Below are 25,144 nucleotides of genomic sequence, written 5' to 3' on the forward strand. Positions count from 1 at the left end.
GTACTTTAAATTGTGGAGACTTACACTTAATGCCAATAAAACAGAAGTATGCTTCTGTACCTCAATTAAGGCCACGGCCGCTTCCTTCCCATTCCTAGGCCTTTCCTGTCCCACCGTCGCCATATAACCTATCTGTGTCGGTGCGACGTTAAGCAACTAGCAAAAAAAAGTAGGCTGATATTTGGTAAAGTTGAAGTCAACATATAGCTGGTGTATTCAACAATGACGAATACGCAGACAAAACATTAATCCGCCGAGAATCTGATTGGAATGCAGCCGAAGCTCGCAGGTGGTGTGTGAAGAGTTTCCAACTAGTCAGCTGCCATCTATACACGTATTTCGCCGAACAGAGTTGCTATTAAGAGCTTACGGTTCTACTATTTACTTTACTCTCACCGTTACAGGTATGTTTTACAACGAAGGTGGGATAGGAAACGGCTAGGAGTGGGAAGGAAGCGACCATGGCCTTAATTAAGGTATAGCCCCAGCATTTGCCTGGTATAAAATTGGGAAACCACGGAAAACCACATTCAGGGTTGCCGACAGTGGGATACGAACCCATAACGTATGAATGCAAGAAATATGTTGCGTGCTAATGTATATTGCAATATTTTCCACAAACATTTTTTGGCCTTTAAATATTTCGCCACTAAATGAGAATCAACTTTTGGTTCCGATCACTTCGCGGCGTTCGTAAGGGAATACAAACTCTTTTCAGTTTAAAGATAGGAACCAGTGAAAGTAGATTAGGCTCTCTTTAGTGCTCGTTGTGATCTTTATATCCCTATCAAGGTAATGTGTAAACAGTTTCCTTCACTCTCAGTTCTGTGAAAAATAGTAACTTTGACTATTGCTTAATGACAAAGGACAGTGCCAAAGAATCTGGTAGTAATATAAATCTCCCACTTCAATATTTTGTAATCATCATCTCTTGACGTAACTAATGAAGATAGCTCTTAATAATAATATTAATAAATGGAGGACGTTCTGGTCTAGTCACTCGCCTATTGGAATTTTATGTATTCTGATCCCGACGATTCAGGTTGATATTTTCAATAGAATATTGGTGTTATGACAGGAAGGTCGCACAGCCTCATCCATCTAAAATACGCGATACACTCTGCGGACGCTACATATGCATGGGGAGGCATGGAATAAAATATCGAGCGTCACTACAACTAACGACATGCCTGAAGCAGGTGCTAGAAACTTACATTTAAGTATTTCCAACCTTACCTTACAAACTCAATCAAACGTTCATGTACAAAGTCGTGCTCTGAAATCAGATGAGAATTCAAAATCTTCCTAACTCACGTGTCTATATTAAGTTTAGACTTTGTTAAAGAACCTTTCAATAATTCCAATATGTGACAGTTAACCCTCCACAGCTGGATTGTTGTGAAGGTGTATTCTCAGAAATTAAGTTCTAATTATTTTAATCTTCTCTCTTATAGCATCACTCTCTTTACTCTTCTAATCTTATATCTAACCCAGCAATAAATGTCTCTTTCAATCAAAAATGGGAAATTAAATAAAATGTAGGCAGAAACTGTGTTAGTATAAGTGAGAAATTTACAAAGTTAAATCAACAAAAATTTTAAAAGTAGACTTAAACTGCATGAGGCCAAAAACTACAGCGTAAAAATTACATTACGTCCAAATACATCCATTTGAATTCAATACCCGAGACTTGAAAAATGTTCGGAGGTTGGTCGAGGATTCATGTAAAGTGGAACAGCCGGAGTCGTAGCAAATGAACGTTCCCTTTAAAGACGCCTTGGCTGACGCCCAACACAGCGTGTTTCCATTACCAACCGACCTCTCTTCTGGCCCACAGGTCTTAGAGAAGAATGTCTCCATTACAAAGTAAGCTAGTAGATGCTAACGCACGCATTTTCACACGTGCATACCGTCTTGTAAAATTCTCCCTGTTTCTCTCGCCTTATTTTCAGAAGCCGCAACACTCTAGTTCTCAGCGTGGGATTCCTTTCCCATTCCGAGTGAATGATGGCAAAAAAAAGTCCGATTTAATGCTAATAACACATCAGCAAGCAAGTAGGCTACTAACCGTTCTTTACTGAAGGTTCTCAAGGTTCGCTACATATTATCTTCTTCTTTTTCTTCCTCCTCCCCTTTTCCCACATCTGTGAGGTCGTAGGTGTGAACTTTGTCGCACATGTTGATTGGTCCATGTTTTACGAACGGATGCCCTTCCTGACGCAACCCTATATGGAGGGATGTAACTACTATTGCGTGTTTCTGTGGTGGCTGGTAGTGTAGTGTGCTGTCTGAATATGAAGAGGGAAGTGTTGGGACAAACACAAACACCCAGTCCCCGGTCCAGAAGAATTAATCAGACGCGATTAAAATTCCCAACCCCGCCAGGAATCGAACGCGGGACGGTCTGAACCGAAGGCCTCAACGCTGAACGGTCAGTTAGATATTATTTAAACTTTAAACTGATGTACCTTTTAGATACGTCCGAATTTTCTTTTAACAAGATTTTAAATATTGGCAATGGAATGAAGACCAATAATTTCAGAAAATCAAATTATAATTATTTATTTTTCCTAGTGGTTTAACGTCAAATTAACACATCGAAGGCTTTCGGCGACACAGGAATGGGGAAGTGATAGAATTGGGATGGTGGTGGCCATGGCCTTAATTAAGGTACAATAAGGTACAGCCCCAGAATTTGTCTGGTTTGAAAATGGGAAACCACGGAAAACCATCTTCAGGGCAGCCTACCGCGGGATTCGAACCCATAATCTAGAGAATGCAAGCTCAAAACTACGCGACCCAAACCGCACGGCCCATTCGCTCGGTTCAAATCAAATCGAATAACAAATCAAATCTAATCTAACAAAATCAAATATCTCCGAACGTACAAAGTATACGGAACTGGACACATCACAATATATTTAATTACATATTAGCATTTAAAAGAGTCTGGCTCCTTCGCTGGTCAAGTTAGTGGCCTTTAGGTCAGAGGGCCCTAGGTTCAATTCCTGGTCGTCGATCTTAATCATAAATCGTTAATTTCCTTTGTTCGGTGACCGGTTGTTTGTGCTGTCCCCAACACACTTGCAACTCATACACCACACAGAGCACTATCCTTCACCACAACAACACGCAGTTTCTCATACATAACAGATACCACCCATCCTCATTGAAGGGCTGCACCAGGCTAGCAATAGCCAGAGGGAAATATTATTATTATTATTATTATTATTATTATTATTATTATTATTATTATTATTATTATTATTATTATTATTATTATTAGCTAAATACTATTTCACAGTTGACTGTCAGTAATGTCAATATTTATCAGGAAATATACTATAAAATATAGCACAACGCACACGAAATTTAAAAATTTATTATTTTCCTTTTTTCACAATTTGCTTTACGTTGCACCGACACAGATCGGTCATATGGCGGCAATATATTATTATTAGTATTACCGAGCGAGGTGACCATGCGGTTAAGGTCGCGCAGCTGTAAGCTTGCATTCCGGAGATGGTGGGTACGAACCCCACTGTCGGTAGCCCTGAAGATGGTTTTCCGTGGTTTCCGATTTTCAACTTGATTAAGGCCACGGTTGATTCCTTCCCACTTCTAGCTCTTTCCTATCCAATAAACACCATATTTCCTATCTGTGTCGGTGCGACGTAAATCAAAATAAAAGCAAGAATATATTATTATTATTATTATTATTATTATTATTATTATTATTATTATTATTATTATTATTATTATTATTATTATTATTATTATCGAATGAGTTATGTGAGCGGTAAGGACCATGTAGCTCTAAACTCGTATCTGCGAGTTGGTGGGTTCTATGCCCGCTGTCGGCAGACTTGAAAAGAGTTTTAGGCGTTTTCCCATTTTCACTACAGTCACATTTGGAACTACACCTTAATTGATGCTATTCCCGCTTCCTCCCTACTAAAATATTTCATTCCTCACTTTGAAGGGGTGGAGTGGACTATCTAGAGGCTGACGCCTGCTCTCTGGCCAGAATGACCCTTCCTCCACATCCTCACTTCCTATCCCACATCGTCAAAAATCGGAAAGTGTTAGTGCAACGTCAAACCCCTAGCAAAAAATATTACCGTTATTATTATTATTATTATTATTATTATTATTATTATTATTATTATTATTATTATTATTATTATTATTATTATTATTATTATTTATGCCTTTGCTGGCGGGATGTAGTGTTTACAGTGCACTATGTCTTCTGGTATGGGCTATATCAATATATCAAATTTGTTACTTTCATTGACCTGTCTCAGTCTCATCCTTGGTTTTGACAATGTGAAAGTGACTGAGGTATGAGTGATGCTAGTAATACCATTCCTTATGCAGCCAGTCCCTGTTATGAATGGTGTGAAAATATCGCTCATAGGGTCGGTTGGTGCATGCATTTCAGTGGGCTTGGCAGACTGATATGTAATAGCAACGGCTGGCTCTGTGAAGAAAGCAACGGGAAACTATCTCACTCCTCATTTCCCTAGTACGCCTCTTCAGTGACGCCTAGGCTATTTATGACAGCTGTTGGCGGAACTGCAGAGGATCAAGCCAGCCTTCGGGCTGAATACCCAACATATACATATATTATTATTATTATTATTATTATTATTATTATTATTATTATTATTATTATTATTATTATTATTATTATTATTCCAGGGCTACATCTTCCAGAGCTATTTAAGCTGGGCGCCTTCTCCACTACGGTCATCCCGGACAGTGACTGAAAAACTCGCAACACCTTGTAAAATTTGTTACTCTAATGGACAGATGGCTCTAGCCTCTATTTTCAAGCGATCTCTGGAGGGCAAAGCCCCAGTCAGTCCACTGAGACATTTGATTTGTTGCAGTTGGTAAGCCTTTCAACTTGTTATTGTTTTTTCAAGGTGACGAAGTTGTAAACTCTACCCCTGGTTCCTCCTCTAATACTGACTGCCTATCACATGCCAGTAAGGAAATTTTCTAACCAAACAGGAATCTGATTATTTAATGGAGTTTAGCCTTTTCTAAAATAGCCCAGGACTTTCTCCTGGGGATCTATTTAAACCGAGCGCATTCGGGATGCCTTGTCTGATATTGCTCTAGTTATTGTGTGCGCGACTTTCGGCTTGAAGAAGATCCAGAACCAACAGGTATGGCAGAATAAATCTAAATAAATGCTCGTGGCGGCGTGTGAAGTGCAGAGAAGATTTTGGCGGTTTTCATTTATAATGTAAGAGTTAGGCTTTCCATTTTGCTGTAAATGCAGGACATTCTGCGCAGTCTTCGGACACAAACTTATACTCCCTACTGGGAAATTAATTTATGTGATGAAGAACGATTGGTTACCCTCAGAAGTCTCCCTTTCTATTTGAATTGGATGACTAACATTTATCAACTTCTGAATTTTTGAAATTCGTTCTCGGCCTTTAATATGTTCCCTTTTAGTTACCATTTTAGCATCGGATTAGCTTCTGTTTCTTTGGGCCTTAAGCCCGCTTAGGTTCAAGCCTTTCTCCGCAATATTCTTTTCAGGAATTTTTTGATTAACGGCCTGTATTGTTGTAACCTCACTTTCCTTTCAAATGGCGAATAATGTGGGTAATATGCCCCCGTACATGCATGTGGTTTTGCGGGTAACTGTGCCTATAATTATGTTTCCCTGTGAAACAGTACTTCAAATGTTTGTGGTAATTGACGTAAATGATAATCCCACTATGGGGCATACATTTTGATAAACACTATGTAATGGTGTCACGAGGTTGGTTACCAGTGAAACTGAGGGATAACAAGAGACCTAATTTTTAATTGAGGCAATCTTCTATTTAATAATAGCTCAGACTCTATTATGTTGTACCTGTTAGGAGCAATCATGCTCTTTGATATGTAGGTTAATAATTTGGAGCTCTGTCCCATTAATTTTGTATCTGATTAAGGACTGTGTGTTTTTAGAGCTGTCGAGCTCAGTTGTTTTTTAACCCTTCTTGTAAGTGATTTTTTGAGTCCCTATGTTTTCCCGGTTCTTGTTTAATTGTTAACTATTAGGGTTTTAAGAGATGAAAGAAATAACATTTCCAAATTTTTGTTAGAGCAACTTTAATGCTAATTTTTTATCCTGGCCAGCCATTCACCCCAAGCGCTTTCTTACCTTTGCAGTCTACGGCAATCCCGGTAATTATTATTATTATTATTATTATTATTATTATTATTATTATTATTATTATTATTATTATTGTTGTTGTTGTTGTTGTTGTTGTTGTTGTTGTTGTTGTTGTTGTTGTTGTTGTTGTTGTTGTTGTTGTTGTTGTTGTTGTTGTTGTTGTTGTTGTTGTTGTTGTTGTTGTTGTTGTTGTTATTATTATTATTATTATTATTATTATTATTATTATTATTATTATATGAAACATAAAGGACTTAATGAATGATTAATAATGTATATCTGCAAACTGCAAGGATAAGTCAATTTTCCTTTGGCACGATATTTGCAAAAGGAAGGAAATGAGCTAGCTCCCGTCAGTATGTGTACGAAAGGGATTCAAATATCGAATCAGAAACTGGAATGTCGCCAAAGTAATTCCACACCCAAGCCTTGTCTGCAGCGTGCACTTGTTATCTCAGTCACCCTGCATGTTGTGATGAGTATACGAAAGCCTGTGCTGTCAAGATATTAAAGCAACAATACTGCGGAACGACTGAAAGAGGAGACGTGCAAATTTTCCGTTCGCTTCCACCTTGCTCAATGCAGTTCGGATGTCAACATTTGAGTTATGAATAAACTGAGCGAGTTGGCCATGCGGTTAGAGTTGCGCGGCTGTGCACTTGCATTCTGGAAATAGTGGATTAGAAACCCCACTGTCGGCAGCTATGAAGACGGTTTTCCGTGGTTTCCCATTTTCCCGGCAGGAAAATATTGGGGCCGTGCCTTAGTTAAGGCCACGGTCGCTTCCTTCCAATTTACAGCCCTTTCCTATCCCATCATCGCCATAAAACCTATATATGTCGGTGAGAAGTAAAGCAAGTTATAAAAAAAATCATGAATAACTAGTCGGAAATATAGATTTCAAACTGCTTTCTATATGACAATGCAATAACATGACCGCTGTCCATACGCTTATACGCTTAGTAACCGTAAATATTTTGGTATTAGAGAATTTGTTTCTAGATCTACCGTAAATGGACAATACAATTCCTCTGTGTAAAATCGTTTAATAGAAGTTCACGTATAATAATAATAATAATAATAATAATAATAATAATAATAATAATAATAATAATAATAATAATAATAATAATAATAATAATAATAATAATAATTGTACCGGACGTACACCCGTCCCGCGCATTTAAATTAAACGCCTTGGAGAATGCCATCTGAAATATAAAGCTTGTACCGTAATAACTAGTACAGGAAGTGTGAACATTTCTCAATAGGTGTCGCTATTATAAACTTATGTTGTGCCCTCTGGCGTGAAGATGAACTATTAAAATTCTAGAGTAATTTGGTAGGTTTAGGTTTCCTAAACTGAATTGTTTATACTTTGTTTTCGGTGTGCTAAAGTTTACAACACTTCAATCTCTTCCCGCCAACTTAAGATGTTGGCCAATGAAAAATGTTGTACATTTATTTTTCGGACAATCTAAACTTTCTGGAATTTTATTTGATTACCCAATAAGAATTGGGGGTGTGTCAGGGCCTTAGCCCAGAGTTTTCTGGAACTTTCCCCTCGGCTTTAAAAGCTGTGCAAATTTCCGAATCAGGCTGTCTTTGTGATCGCTCCAGTCTACAGTCTAGTGTGTGTTCGTAACGGTGGCGGGCGCCACCTCATCCATCTTCGGGAAGTCCACCAGCTCAAGGTAATGGCAGATCTAGTTTAAAATCGAAGAGTCCTTCAAAGCTAGCTCGAGGGGAAGGTTGCAGATCTTTAGTAATGTAACTTCATTTTCTAATATGTAAATTTCAAACTCTATATGTAAATTTCGAAAAAGCCGAAAGAACTTAACCGAAATCAGAGAATAGAGAGTGAGGTACCCTCTCGTATTCCCTCCCGACTTGATTTTGAGGTGACTATGACTTTGTAACCTTTCATATCTTGTAATTTCTGTAATTTAAACATTTTTCTCCATCTAGTCACCTCAGTAGTATAGACTTAGCTCCGTAACGTCAGGCCATAAGCCCAAGTAGGGTTTTATGCATTTAATGTAAATGTCTAGGAGTGGAAGAGTTCACCCCCTTACCATATTGGTTTTTGGGCCAGCAACTTAAACGTTTGTTTTTACCAAAGGCCATGTGGAATGGGTACTTGTTACCCATGTTTAACTCCATTTATTTCATGTTAAAAATATCAAATTGTTGAGTAGATAAGACAGTGAATAATGTTTAATTTTGTTAAACGTAGGTTGTGCCTTTGATAGGCCTGGAAAGAGTGAATTTTAGGAAATAGATTCCCAGGTGTTAATTGATAGAACAAAGATGTCGTTACGCTTGGTGTAAAAACTGGGATATACGTCTCCTTAACTGTTGAATGAATGGAGCAGTAGTGCTCAAGGAACATTTGTAACTTGGAGCTTCAAGCTCAACCTGTAAACTGTCATCTGATTATTTTAGACCCCTCTAAAAGTGTTTTCAACCTTAGGAGCTAACGTTTATAACCAATTGTTAATTAGTTGTCAAAGTATTAAGATTTGAAAAGAAAAAAGGGGAAGGTTTCGATTTTCGTATATCCACCCATTCATGCTCGCACCTTCTTTTACCTCTGCTCTCCATAATATCTTCGTAACAATTATAATAATCTTCCCGAGCGTTCTTCCAAATCCCTTGGAATCGACACCATATGTGAATTCGGCCGATTTTACAGCGGGATGCCCTTCCTGACTTCAACCATATGTGGAGGAATGTATTCACAATTGCATGTTTGTGTGATGTGTTGTGTGTAAATGAAGATGCGGTATATTTTTGCCGGTGGCTTTACGTCGCACCGGCACAGATAGGTCTTACGGCGACGATGGGACAGGGAATGGCTAGGAGTTGGAAGGAAGCGGCCATGGCCTTAATTAAGGTACAGCCTCAGCATTAGCGTGGTGTGAAAATTAGAAACCACAGAAAACCATATTGAGGGCTGCCGACAGTTGGGTTCGAACCCACTATCTCCTGGATACAAGCTAACAGCCCCACGCCCCTAACCGCACGGCCAAATCACCCGGTATGAAGATGTGTATTAGGACGGATGCAAACACTCAGTCCACGAGCTATAGGGTTGTATATAAAAAATCCCTAATTTTTCTGCCATTCAGAACGATATTGAGAAACGAGAAGGTTACAACAGCTGAAATTGCTACCAGTTATAGACTGTTATGTCTTCTTTACAAGAAAAATACAACGAACCTCTCACGACCACGACTTTTGTACTTTTAAAAGAAAAATATGTTTTTATGAGCGAAGTCGTTGTCGCATATTCGCCATGATGATGTAGGTATATAGCTATATCTATCGGCATGATGTCGAACTTCGTACATCCTAGCTCCTCTTGCCTTCGTCAGATATATTTCAGAGATTTAAACTGTTACCAGTTATGGGTTACAAATACACCCATATTCATAAAAACCCGAACACCTTAAAAGACTAGAGGTTGGAAGTTCATATTCACAGGAAATGGGCATTAGTATGTTCTAAAGAAAATTATTAGCATTTGATACAAGTCGGCCTTGAGGTACAAGGTCTGCATCGATATCTCGCCGCACCACCACCAACAGGTAAAATGTGCCTGCGGCTCTCGTTGTCGCTAAAAACCGAAGGTTATGGATCAGTGTGACTTGAGCAGACGTGCAGGATGCCTCGAAGACGTATGCGAGAACCGTGCCGTCAAATGAGTGAGTTTGAAAGAGGGCGCATTATTCGCATGAGAGAACGTGTTGCATCCATCCAGGAAATTGCTGCTCGTGTGGGACGAAGTGTGTTGGCAGTGCAACCGGTGTGTACAGAATGGTTCACACAAGGCCGCAGAACACGACGAGATGGGTCTGGTCACACAACACAGACTATCCCCAGAAAAGATCGACACCTCCTCTGAATGGCATTGCAGGACAGAACTGCACCTTCCTCGGCTCTGGCGCAACAGTGGAACAGTGAAACACATCGTACACTATCAGTAGTGACAGTCCGTCGCCATTTATTACGGTCTGGGTTATGTGCGCGTCGTCCACTTCTCCGCCTACCTTTGTCTAATGTGCATAAACATGTTCGACTGCAATGGTTTACGGAACGACGTCACTGGGAAGAGGAATGGCAACAGATAGTGTTTTCGGACGAATCCAGACTCTGTTTGTTTGAAAATGATGGCTGCATTTTGGTCCGCCGCAGACAGGGAGAGAGGCATCATATTGACTGCGTTCGCACAAGAAATACACCTCCAACTCAAGGCCTTATGGTGTTGTGTGCTATTGGGTACAAGCACAAATCACAGATAGTGCGTGCCCAGGGCACTGTGACCAGTTTGACCTATGAGAATGACATCCTGCGACCCTCAGATATACCCTTTCTGCACGACACCTCAGAAGCTATATATCAGCAGGACAATGCGCGAACACATGTTGCTGCACGAACACGTGTTTTCTTGTTGTTAGAGGATGTCAGACTGTTGCCGTGGCCCGCCCGATCACCGGACTTTTCTCCAATAGAAAATGTGTGGGATATGGTGAAACGACGGGGTGCGGTGCTGTGACCCAGTGCCAACCATCAAAAATGAACTGTGGAACCAGGTGAATGCAGCATGGATGGCTAAACCCCAGGACGCCATTCGCGCCTTATACGCGTCACGGAACAAGTTATCAGCCTACTAGGCAACAGGACACATGCTGAACCTAGGTGACTGAAGTGCTAATCGTTTCTGCAGAACATACTAATGAACATGGCCTGTGAATATGAACTTCCTATCTCTAGTCTTCCAAGGTGTTCTTGTTTTAATGAACATTAGTGTACAATGCCGTGGTGACCATCATACTTGAACTGTTCAGTGAAAAATACTTTCATTGAAATGGATGAATCATTTATTTATTTATTTATTTATTTACTTATTTATTTATTTATTTATTTATTTATTTATTTATTTATTTATTTATTTATTTATTTATTTATTTATTTATTTATTCTGGGGTTTTTCTGAATCGATAAGCAAGCGAATGAACAGCTCACCTGGTGATAATGGTCGTTAACGCGTGAATTCTCTACGGTCTGACACCGTGGTCAGCCGATTCGAGTCCCGTTCGTTGAAAATATTTTTACCATCAGAATGTTTGCTGGCAGGGGAGGGGAGGTGGTTTTATAGAATTTCTAATCATTAGAATGCGTGCCAAACCTCCCCGCAGTGCTCGTATGGGGTGAGGGCATATGACGCTATTGATGGTGATTCGTTTTGGGCAGTTTTATGTAGCTTTCTCAAGAGCACGCAGATCCATACACGTCAAATTATTATAAAACTCCGAGCTACAACTGCACTCAATTGTGGTTTGTAAGGAAATGCTACAACACCTGTTTTAATTCCATTCGAATGCTGTATAAAACCTGGAATGTAAAACTTTTATTCATAAGATATATTAATAGTCATTTAAGAATTCCCAATTACTTTGTAGATAGTAATTTCGACTGTCGAAGCAAGCTTATGTACTCATTATCTATACGTAATTAATGTCTCCGATCCGCCCGGGAATAGAACCCGAGGCTCTCTGAACCTAACGACACTGTGCTGACTCTTTAAATTGGGAGCTGACATTGCTACTGATAAAGTTATTATTATTATTATTATTATTATTATTATTATTATTATTATTATTATTATTATTATTATCCTACCACATTACCCTACCCCGACGGAGTATCGAGTACGAATTAGACTTCCCCCGGTTGTACGGCCATATGCCCTTCCTAACGCCAGACTTATGACGAGGGATGTATTCACTATTGCATGTTTCTGTGGTGGATCGTAGTGTAACGTGTTGTATGTATATTAGGAAGGGAGGACTGGGACAATCATAAACATCCAGTCCCCGAATTAGAAGAGTTAACCACATTCGATTAAAGTCCACGACTCCACGAGGAATCGAAACAGGGACCGTCTGAACCGAAGACCTCGACTATTCAGCCAAGTAACGATTATTATTATTATTATTATTATTATTATTATTATTATTATTATTATTATTATTATTATTATTGTACCGGGGGGTAAACCTCAACCCCACGCTTTTAAAAGAAGCGCCTTAAAGAAAGCTATCTCTCATACAAATCTTGAAACAGCTACGGCATGAATGTGGGACATTGACCAGAAGATGTCACCATTGAATTATAGAGTAATTGTGTTATTGTGAAGTTGCCTAAACTGTCTGTATTTATTGGTTTTGTTGTGGTTTACGTCAAGAATTTTGAATTTTTTTTTCCATAGATGTAGTTACAAAAAAATGCACTCTGGTGCAAGGTAAAATAATTAATGATTTAAAGAAGTTTTGTGTCATTATGATTTTTCAACTAAATTAACTTTCATTTATTTTGTTGTTTCAAGGTTTGCAACACTTCTTTCTCATTCCGCCAGTTTTTGAATCTGGCCAGTCACTAATTTTCTGTAAATAATTTTCAGCCAATCACTGGCTTCTTGTACTGTAGGTTTTTGGTTTACCCAATACAAATGAAAGGGTGTGTCCGGATTTAGTCCAGAACCCTCTCGAACCGTCCCCTCGGGTATATAAGCTGAGGATTTTCTGGCTACCTTGTCTTTTGATCGCCGTATTTCTGAGAGTGTGTGTGTTAACACAGGAGGCGGAGCGCCTCATCCTTCGCCAGGCAGTTCAACAGCCAAGGCAATGGCCACCAGTCATATCTCTCTGTAGCTACCTCCGCAGACTTACACGAGGGGAAGGTTTTAATTTCAAACTATTTAACCTCCTGTTTTATAAAATGTAAACCTTCTTTCAGTTAATATTTAAAATTTCATAAAGACTTTAATCGTAAATCGGGGATAGAGAGTGCTTTATCCTCTCGAGTTCCCCTTCAATTTATCTTGAGGTGACTACGATTTTGTAACCGTTTCTTCAAGTAACTTGTTCATTCTAGTCACCTCAGTAGTTTGGGATTAGCCTCTGTATCGCCGGGCCGTAAGCCCAATTAGGGTTTTATACTTAATTTTGTATGAGCGCAAGTGTACGCCTCCATTCATTTTGTGTTCGGGCCAGTAATTTAACCTGTTCTTCTTTCCACGAAGGCCCATTAATTTGGGTAATAGATACCCTGTGTAACAATTGTCGGGCCTAGAGAGGCCGGAAATTGTAAGATTTTGCGTAGAAAATTGGGAGCAAGTCTGCTTTGTGGAATTTTTTTTAATTGGCTTTACGTCGCACCGACACAGGTAGGTCTTATGGCGACGATGGGATAGGAAAGGCCTAGGAGTTGGAAGGAAGCGGCCGTGGCCTTAATTAAGGTACAGCCCCAGCATTTGCCTGGTGTGAACATGGGAAACCACGGAAAACCATTTTCAGGGCTGCCGATAGTGGGATTCGAACCTACTATCTGCTTTGTGGAATTCGGAGAGAGTGTAAATTCTTGCTGGTGTTGTGTAAAATTGAGTGGGGCCTTTGGAAGTCCATATTTTGTAACCTTTGGAGCAATGAGCTCTTGAATCGGGAGATTTCTCTCCAAGATTAACTAAACGTAACATTTGTGATGCAGTAAACTTGTAAATGGGGAGCTGGAAGCTCAGCTTTTGTTATTTCCAAACTGCTATTTGTACTGAATGAAAACTAACCTTAGTTGGTTCTTTTAATCGTACTTTTTTCCCCTCTTGTATTAATCTTTACCGGAATTTCAACGTTAGGATTACCCTTTAGCTCCGTCATCTATTTTATGCTTCAAGGCTTTAAGTTAACGAAACTAATAGCCTTCAAAGCTATATGCCTTTGCTGGCAGGACCTAGTGTTTACAGTGCACTAAGTCTTCTGGTATGGGCTAGAGCAATTTTGTTACTTTCATTGATCTGTCTCAGCTTTATCCTTGGCTTTGACAAAATGAAAGTGACTGAGGTATGAGCGATGCTAGTAATGCCATTCCTTACGCAGCCAGTCCCTGCTATGAATTGTGTGAAAATGTTGCTCATAGGGTCAGTTGGTGCATGCATTGCAGTGGACTTTGCAGACTGATATGTTATAGCAACTTCTGGCTCGATGAGGAAAGCAACGGGAAACTACCTCACTCCTCATTTCCCTAGTACGCCTCTTCAGTGATGCCTAGGCCATCTATGACAGCTCATGGCGGAAATGTTGAGGATCCAACCAGCCTTCGGGCTGATGACTAAACATACATATTTGTACCTATAACCTTGTTATTTCACTCAGTGAAAAATTTTTCAAGTTTGCGATTTGTAAAGAAATATAACCTTCAATTTTAGAGTTTTAAGTTAATCCTTAATATAGTAGATAGACCCATTCCACCCAGCACATTATTTCACCTCTTTCTGCTCCACGAAAAGACGGTTACAATTATTATATGGGCTGGATAACCGAGGTGATAAAGGCGTGGTCGGTTCACCTAGAAGGACGTTGGTTCAATTCTCCATGAGGAAATATTTAGAGACGAGGTTTTTCACTTCATGGCACTGAGGTTCAATCAAACTACTTCAAAAGTGAGTATCTGTTTAATACTTGGGTGCAGAGTCGGCCAGGCATAGAGGTAATCAACTCGTTCCCCCTTAGTGCCGAAGTTACTGATAGTCTTTACTTTGCTCTCCTCCGGGGGTCTTCATAGCCTTCGCTTTGAATTCGGAATAATTCTTTCTCCGCCACATATATCACAGGTCCGTTGGGTAGCGAGAGTTATACATGTCGCGCAGTTTGGCTTCACCCAGTTTCAAGGTCGGATATCCTTCCCGTCGCCAACGAGAGGCGGATTTATACAGTGATATAGGTCTATTAGGCGTTTGCCTAGGGGTCACAATATTAGAGGGTGGCGAATTTGGCTAATGGCAGGCAATATTTTGTTAATAGATAGAATAATATTGTATGTAACTTATGCTTTGATTGAATTTAGAAGTTATTTATTTAATCTTCGCAACTTGTTCTTAGAACAACACAACACAACATCTGAGTGGTCTTTTATTTCTCATAGACAAGTAACATATACGGTGGGGGTTGTAATATTTTTTGCGTCCAGGCACGATATTGCATGTGCCCCTCCGCCCCCTCCCACCTACGAAACAAGAGAACGAGAATCAAGTACCTACCTGTAATAACCGCAGAATGTGGACCACCGTACAAGTAATATTTAAAAGTACACAAAACTAGAGTTTGACACTAATGAAGCGAGTGATTGCCGTTTCAGCTATGAAGATTTGATCGTTCAGTTCTCAATATGAGACGATGTATGTATGTTGAGTACTCCGCCTGGAGGCAGGTTTCGACCTCAATAGCTTTGCCATCAGATCTCATAGGTGGCCCAGGTGTCAATGAAGAGACGTACTAGGGAAATGAAGAGTGAGGTAGTTTCGCGTTGCTTTGCTCACTGAGCTAGAAGTTGCTATAACATCTCAGACTGCCAAGCCCACTTAAATGCACGCACCAACCTTATGAGCAACATTTTCACACCGTTCATAACAAGGACTGGCTGCATAAAGAATGGCATTACAAGCATCGCTCATACCTCAGTCACTTTCATATCGTCGCAGCCAAGGAACAGACTGAGATAGGTCAATGAAAGAAACAAATTTGTTCTAACCCACACCAGAAGACATAGTGCACTGTAAACACTAGGTCATTCCAGTAACGGCCAGACGATAACTTCTACAGTTGGCGAGTTTATTTTCATCTTTAAAAGTTGTTAGTAATAATAATGTTATAGGCTTTACGTCCCTCTAACTACTTTACGGTTTTCGGAGAATCCGAAGTGCCAGAATTTAGTCCCACAGGAGTTATTTTACGTGCCAGTAAATCTACCGACACGAACTGACGTATTTGTGAACCTTCAGATATCACCGGACTGAGTCAGGATCCAACCTGACAAGTTGGAGCCAGAAGGACAACGCCTCAACCATCTCAGCCTCTCAACCCGGTAAAAGTTAGTAGGTTAAGGTTACTCCGGTATTGTATAATTTTAAATATTAGTTGCACGTGTACAATTTTCTGTAATTGTATTAAACACTTGGCAACTGAACTACCTTCTTACTGGGGGTGGGAGGGCCTAAATACGTTAAATCCACCACTAACGCCAACCCTATATACAGGTACATACCCAAATGCTGCAGGTTTCTATGGTGAGTGGCAGTGTGTTCCCGAACCTAAGGAAGTAACCAGACGTTGCTAAAATTCCTGGTTCGGCTGGGAATCGAACCTAGGACCGTACAAACACAGAGCCGTTATTCTGACCATTCATTCAAGGATACAAAAATAGTCAAACGATAATAATAATAATAATAATAATAATAATAATAATAATAATAATAGTAATAATAATAATAATAATAATAATAATAATAATAATAATAATAATAATAATAATTGAGCCGGACTGAATGGCTCAGGCGGTTGAGGCGCTGGCTTTCTAACACAAACTTGGCAGGTTCGATATTGGCTCAGTCCGGTGGTATGTGAAGTTGCTGAAATACGTCATCCTCGTGTCGGTAGAATTACTGGCATGCAAAGGAACTCCTGTGGGACTAAATTCCGGCACCTAGGCGTCTCTGAATACCGCAAAAGTAGATAGTGGGGCGTAAAGCCAATAACATTATTATCAATAATGAATGAAGCCATGAAATAATAATGGCTTAGCCCCCCTCCACGAAGAAAGCATCGTCGCTAATTCTTCCTTTCTTCCCCGAAGGAATTATTAAATCCTTCTTTTAAATATATATGCTCATTCATTGTATTACGAGAACAACAATTAAGAAACAAATTACGGCTAATCATTTTATCATATTTCGCGGCCAAGGTAATCCTCGAATTGGAAGCGAAATGAAGAACGGGTTACTTTATACTGAAGACCGTTTCGTAGGTCGTATTCTTTGACCGCCAGATTGTTTGTTCAGTTTCACGTTGGCTTCTGAGAATGTAAAGTTCAAATCTACGGGAACTCCCTCAGGATTCACCCCAACCTCGTTAGCATGCAGGCGGCTCCCATGGGGATACTATGAGATCTTAAACCCAAGTGTAATCAACATTTCATACGACACTGCAGCGTATTTTTAAGCATTCATTCACTTGGCTACGCTGACTACCTTACATCCGCTCAATTAACTTTACTGCTAGTCATACTGTTGGGCAAACGGCAGGTTAACTATTCACGCGTCCAGTCTATGACCACAGTTAGTTGTCAATATGAGCAGACTCAACAGAGAGCAGGACTGGAATTCTGTCATCGAAATGCAGTATTTATTTATTTATTTATTTATTTATTTATTTATTTATTTATTTATTTATTTATTTATTTATTTTATTTATTTATTTACTTATTTATTTATTTATTTGAGGCATGGTTAGCAGAGTGATTACCTGATGGCTTCCTGCTCGAAAGGCCAAGGTTCGAATTCCAGTGGATTCTAGAATCGTTAGTAAACCTCTACAGTGGTATCTGGACTTCTGAACGACAGCTGAAGGTGGATTTCTTGAGGATCCAACCAGCTTTCGCACTGAGCACTCAACGAAAGAATAAATAAATAAATAAATAAATAAATAAATAAAATAAATAAATAAATAAATAAATAAATAAATAAATAAATAAATAAATAAATAAATAAATAAATAAATCTTTCTTCGGTGTACTTCAGATAATTCTGGTTTGGCCAGAGCCACACTGCCTCGCTTTTACATTTTGCCGAGTGTTTAATGACTAAATGCCCTACTTGACACCACACGATTTCTTTACAAGAAAATTCCAACCGATGAACCCTCATGATTCGCTAAATTTCGAATCTAGTCCACTGCACTAATCATGCCCCCCAGTAAAGTGACAATATATTTCCACGATTTTGCATTTGAATTCGAGAAAAATGTCGAGATGTTACTCTTTCTGGTCTGATTCAGACTAATCAGGTTCATTACCCTCTTCGTTACTAACATTATATTAAAGAGATCAGTCGATAAACAGTGAGCTATGGCCTCTTAGAGAATACTGAGGTGATGATTTGGCTATTCATTACACTATGCAACAAATTTTAAGGTCACAAAAACCTTTTTCGAAAATGTAGCCATTCTTTATGTATTTCGACCTCCTGAATTCGAAAATGATACTGAAAATATCGTATCACCCACAGTTTTTGCACAAATCGCATAAATGTTTAATTAATGGTAATGCAATTTAATGGTATTATAATAATACTAGCGAATGTACCCGTGCTTCGCTACGGTATTCTACATTGTATTCGAATATCGAAGTAAATAGTGTACATGCAGTAAATAAGATTGTTTTAAAATTGCATGTCTATTAGCGTTATCCGAGAAAGAGCATGGGGAGGTCCCCGTACGTTGTTTCCAATGTAAAGTGTTTGTTACGGATTTGTGATATAACGGCAGGCTCACTTGCCTACTGCCATTCACAATCGATTTGGGGAGTTTTCATTAAAATGGCAGCCCCCCTTTCCTACTTCCAGACAAATTACTATCACTCGAAATTGAGTTGTGCAGTTATCATTATAATGCCAGGCCCATTTTCCTACTGCCAGCCAGCTTACTGCCAGTCACACCAAGTTGGTGAGTTTCCATCAAAATAGCAGGCCACTATGCCTAATGCCAGTCACATTTTATATGAGGACATTTCTTTATAATGGCGGGCACCCTTGCCTACTGCCAAACACAATCGGGTAGGGAAGTTTTAAACAAAACTGCATGCTCACTTGCCTTCTGCAAGTCAAATCGAGAAGGGAATTATTCATTACAATTGTAGGCCTTCCTTACTAATGAAATTTACACAGGAGTTGGAGAAGGAACCCTTTCCTACTGCCAGTCAAAGTCGGTGTGGGGAGTACTGATTACTATAGCAGACCCACCCTTTCTCGATCGCTACAAATCGACATCAGTGACTATATATAAATCGACATACGAAAGTATATGCGTGTTTACAATATTGAAGACCTTCATTCACAGATTAACTGCTACTAAACGTACGTCATATCGACCATAAGACACACCGGATTTAGTGGCCTAAATGGCTGGTCATATGATATGTCATCTATTCTTGGGTCAGATTGAGTTAGAAACGTGGAACAGGGTAAAGGTTTTGTAAGATTATCTCACATTACATTACTTTTCGGATAATAATGTGACAGCTACATACATAGCATTTGGCTCACATATGGCTTCTGGGTGGGCCAATTTTCGTGAGGAGTTTGATGATTCTGTATTTGATATAAGTAATTGAAAGTATGAATTATGCATGTGAAAATTCCAAATTGACTTAACATCGATTAATAGAGAAAAATCAAACATAAAAAGGATACAGATACGGCAAAAGTCATAAGACCAAGGTTGTAGATCATTCCAAATTGAACGGAGATTTTGGAAGCCGTTGTGATAGGAATTTCCGAAGGTCTGCACCATCATTAAAATTGCCTGCATATTTCGATATTCTTCGCGGATAAAAAGTGAAAAATTTAATGATCTTGGATGTTTTCCGTTCGTTACAGGCTAAAACGTATAATTTTGTCAAATTTCAATTATCTTCCTTTTCTTTTGGCAGATTATGCCGCAATCTGGATTTTGTGCGAGGCGGGTAAAAATTAGGACTTTCAGGAAACTAAACCAAAAATTATGGAGATGGTCATTATTACTCCTTAAACGGAAAGCTGTACGAAAATTTCGCCAAAATAGTCAGTGTAGAGGCACACAGTCGTTACGATTTGATTTATATAGATAAGGAATCTGCTCCATGTAAAACACCTTTAGGGCTATGTCCGCTGGACTTAACCTGCAAAAGTGACCATTCATGATATCTTCCTTATTAATCCTCCTGACGAAAAAATGCACATGAAAAAAAAAAAAGGTTTAGAGGTGGAATTCCATCACGTTTGGTCGATTTCCAGTCAGGTTGGTCTTGTTCTGTATATATTGTGGAAGAGTAAAATCACCATTTCGGTTCCCTATGAACCGCCAGTCCATTCCGGAACATGAAATGTTATTTACGTTTAAAACCTACCTTTGGACAGGTGGATCCTAAATATAAATGTTGGTGCAAATATCATCAGTAGTTTTCGAGTTGTAAGGAATACGCTTTACACGCAACCGCTCGTGAGTTAAGTCTCCCTTATTAATCCTCGTATCGAAATGATGCACATGAGAAAAAAAGTTTAGAAATTAATTTCTACCAAGGTAGGTAGATTTCATTTAAGTTTAGTTGTGTATATTTTGTGGAAGTGCAAAATCACTGTTTCGGTTTCGTATAAACCCCCAGTCAGTTCATGGATTTAGAAACAATATTTGCCCTAAAACCTATCAAGGACAGGTGTATATTCTAAATATGAGTCTTGGTGGAAATACATCCAGTAGTTTGTAGCACTCGCGTACATACGGCGTAATTAAGGAAGAAAATAATACAGTTAAGAAAGTTGAAAGTAATAGAAAATGGATTATAACTGAGGACACCCGGATAACGACAAGTATGTAAATGCCAAGTGTATGTATTGGAAAATCAAATGCCTCTCAATAAATAATGCTATTGTGAGTTATGGATATAATAAAGCGGTAACAGAGGAGAAATTTAGGTCCAGTGATTCTTAGGTAAACAAATAATAAGAAGATGACTAATGGTGTTATTATTCGAGGGCAGTTATAACATCCAACGATATTCGGCCAATATCCAGCAGATAGGCCGATTGACGCCTCTCTTGCCTTCTACCCAAGGAACAACCACGAATTTAAAAGCATGATGAGGAAAATGGCAATACGTTACTCCCCTGCTGACATGCAGTCAGAGACGTTGCCATGGTAACCTGTAGGTTCGTTGTCGGTCTGTCGGTCACTCAATGCAGAGTATGATACCAGCGGATAATTGTAAATTTCTCCGTCATGTGAAGAATAAGGTAAGTTATGAACATAACGAAAGTTGTTTATAATGAAGAGACGTTTCACGTACGGTAAACGAAGTTTACAGAAAATCAATATTATAAGAGAAAATGGAGGAAAACCATTCTGGTTTTCCTATAAACCCCCGTCTATTCAAAGATTTGAGAATGATATGCATATCGAAACCTTGCCCGGGATGAGTATACTCTAAATATGAAGTTTGGTTGAGATCTATCCAGCCGTTTCGAAGTGATGGTGGAAAAACCATTCTGGTTTTCGTATAAACCCCCAGTCTATTCAAAGATTTTAAAATAATATGCATATCGAAACCTTCCCCGGGATGAGTATACTCTAAATATGAAGACCGGTTGAGATCTATCCAGCCGTTTCGACGTGATGGTGGAAAAACCATTCAGGGTTTCCTATAAACCCCCCGTCTATTCAAAGATTTTAAAATGATATGCATATCGAAACCTTCCCCGGGATGAGTATACTCTAAATATGAAGTTTGGTTGTGATCTATCCAGCCGTTTCGACGTGATGGTGGAAAAACAATCTGGTTTTCCTATAAAACCCCCGAGTATTCAAAGATTTTAAAATGATATGCATATCGAAACCTTCCCCGGGATGAGTATACTCTAAATATGAAGTTTGGTTGAGATCTATCCAGCCGTTTCGACGTAATGGTGGAACAGACAAACAGACAGACAAACAGACAGACAAACAGACAGACACGAAAAGTAAAAACCACCGATTCGGTCTTGAGTTGAACTAAAACGGATAAATATCTGAAAAATTGGCAAAACAAAAGAAATTACAGACAGCGGACCCCCTACAATTTTATTTATATAGATTCTGAACTTCATATGGGGTTTTAGTGTTTACTAGCGAATGTACCCGTGCTTCGCTACGGTATTCTACATTGTATTCGAATATCGACGTAAATAGTGTACATGCAGTAAATAAGATTGTTTTAAAATTGCATGTCTCTTAGCGTTATCCGAGAAAGAGCATGGGGAGGTCCCCGTACGTTGTTTCCAATGTAAAAAGTTTGTTATGTATTTGTGATATAACGGCAGGCTCACTTGTCTACTGCCATTCACAATCGAGTTGGGAAGTTTACATTATAATTGCAGGCCCCATTGCCTACTACGCGGACAGAATCGATTTGGGGAGCATCGTTAAAATGGCAGCCCCCTTTCCTACTTCCAGACATATTACAGTTGAGGAGTTTTTATTATAATGGCAGGCAATTACCCTACTATCACTCGAAGTTGAGTTGTGCAGTTATCATTATAATGCCAGGTCCATTTTCCTACTTCCAGGTACCTTACTGGCAGTCACACCAAGCTGGTGAGTTTCCATCAAAATAGCGGGCCACTATGCCTAATGCCAGTCACATTTTAGATGAGGACATTTCTTTATAATGGCGGGCACCCTTGCCTACTGCCAAACACAATCGGGTAGGGAAGTTATAAACAAAACTGCATGCTCACTTGCCTTCTGCAAGTCAAATCGTGAAGGGAACTATTCATTACTATTGTAGGCCTTCCTTACTAATGACAGTTACACAGGAGTTGGAGAAGGAACCCTTTCATACCGCGAGTCAAAGTGCGTGTGGGGAGTACTGATTACAATAGCAGACCCACCCTTTCTCGATCGCTACAAATCGACATCAGTGAATATATATAGATCGACATACGAAAGTATATGCGTGTTTACAATATTGAAGACCTTCATTTACAGATTAACTGCTACTAAACGTACGTCATATCGACAAAGGATTATACCATAAGACACGCCGGATTTAGTGGCCTAAATGGCTGGTCCTATGATATGTCATCTATTCTTGGGTCAGATTGAGTTAGAAACGTGGAACAGGGTAACGTTTTTGTAAGATTATCTCACATTACATTACTTTTCGGATAATTATGTGACAGCTACATACATAGCATTTGGCTCACATATGGCTACTGGGTGGGCCAATTTTCGTGAAGAGTTTGATGATTCTGTATTTCATATGAGTAATCGAAAGTATGAATTATGCTGTGAAAATTCCAAATTGTCTTAACATCGATTAATAGAGAAAAATCAAACGTAAAATGTATACAGATACGGCAAAAAGTCATAAGACCAAGGTTGTAGATCATTCCAAATTGAACGGAGATTGTGCAATCTGTTATGTGATAGGAATTTCCGAAGGTCAGCACCATTATAAAAATTGCCTGCATATTTCGATATTCTTCGGGGATAAAAAGTGAAAAATTTAATGATCTTGGATGTTTACAGTTCGTTACAGGCTAAAACGTATAATTTTGTCAAATTTCAATTATCTTCTTTTTCTTCTGGCAAATTATGCCGCAATCTGGATTTTGAGCGAGGCGGGTAAAAATTAGGACTTTCTGGAAACTAAACCAAAAATTATGGAGATGGTCATTATTACCCCTTAAACGGAAAGCTGTACAAAAATTTCGCCAAAATAGTCAGTGTAGAGGTACACAGTCGTTACGATTTGATTTATATAGATAAGGAATCTGCTCCATGTAAAACACCTTTTGGGCTATGTCCGCTGGACATAACCTGCAAAACTGACCATTCATGATATCTCCCTTATTAATCCTCCTGACGAAAAAATGCACATGAAAAAACGTTTAGAGGTGGAATTCCATCACGTTTGGTCGATTTCCAGTCAGGTTGGTCTTGTTCTGTATATATTGTGGAAGAGTAAAATCACCATTTCGGTTCCCTATAGACCGCCAGTCCATCCCGGAACATGAAACCTTATTTACATTTAAAACCTACCTTTGGACAGGTGGATGCTAAATATAAATTTTGGTTCGAATGTCTTCAGTAGTTTTCAAGTTGTAAGGAATACGCTTTACACGCACCCGCTCGTGAGTTAAGTCCGATGGGATTTGTACAGAAAAACGGTCCGTTAATGATATCTCCCTTATTAATCCTCGTATCGAAATGATGGACATGAGAAAAAAGGTTTAGAAATTAATTTCTACCAAGGCAGGTAGATTTAAATTAACTTTGGTTGTGTATATTTTGTGGAAGTGCAAAATCACTGTTTCGGTTTCGTATAAACCTCCAGTCAGTTCAGGGATTTAGAAACAATATTTGCCCTAAAACCTATCAAGGACAGGTGTATATTCTAAATATGAGTCTTGGTGGAAATACATCCAGTAGTTTGTAGCACTCGCGTACATACAGCGTAATTAAGGAAGAAAATTATACAGTTAAGAAAGTTGAAAGTAATGGAAAATGGATTATAACTGAGGACAGCCGGATAACGACAAATATGTAAATGCCAAGTAAATGTATTGGAAAATCAAATGCCCCTCAATAAATTATGCTAGTGTGAGTTATAGATATAATAAAGCGGTAACAGAGGAGAAATTTAGGTCCACTGATTCCTAGGTAAACAAATAATAAGATGACCGATGGTGTTATTACTTAATCTATCCGAGGGCGGTTATAACATCCAACGATATTCCGCCAATATCCCTCGGATAGGCCGATTGACGCCTCTCTTGCCTTCTACCCAAGGAACAACCACGAATGTAAAAGCATAATGAGGAAAATGTCAATACGTTACTTCCCTGCTGGCATGCAGTCAGAGACGTTGCCATGGTAACATGTAGGTTCGTTGTCGGTCTGTCGGTCACTCAATGCAGAGCATGATACCAGCGGAAAAGTGTAAATTTCTCCGTCATGTGAAGAGTAAGGTAAATTATGAACATAACGAAAGTTGTTTACAATGAAGAGACGTTTCACGTACTGTAAACGAAGTTTACAGATAATCAATAGTATAAGAGAAAATGGAGGAAAACCATTCTGGTTTTCCTATAAACCCCCGTCTATTCAAAGATTTTAAAATAATATGCATATCGAAACCTTGCCCGGGATGAGTATACTCTAAATATGAAGTTTGGTTGAGATCTATCCAGCCGTTTCGAAGTGATGGTGGAAAAACCATTCTGGTTTTCGCATAAACCCCCCGTGTATTCAAATATTTTAAAATGATATGCATGTCGGAACCTTCCCCGGGATAAGTATACTCTAAATATTAAGTTTGGTTGAGATCTCTCCAGCC

Source organism: Anabrus simplex, chromosome 2, assembly GCF_040414725.1.
Source record: "Anabrus simplex isolate iqAnaSimp1 chromosome 2, ASM4041472v1, whole genome shotgun sequence".
Classification (NCBI taxonomy): Eukaryota; Metazoa; Arthropoda; class Insecta; order Orthoptera; family Tettigoniidae; genus Anabrus; species Anabrus simplex.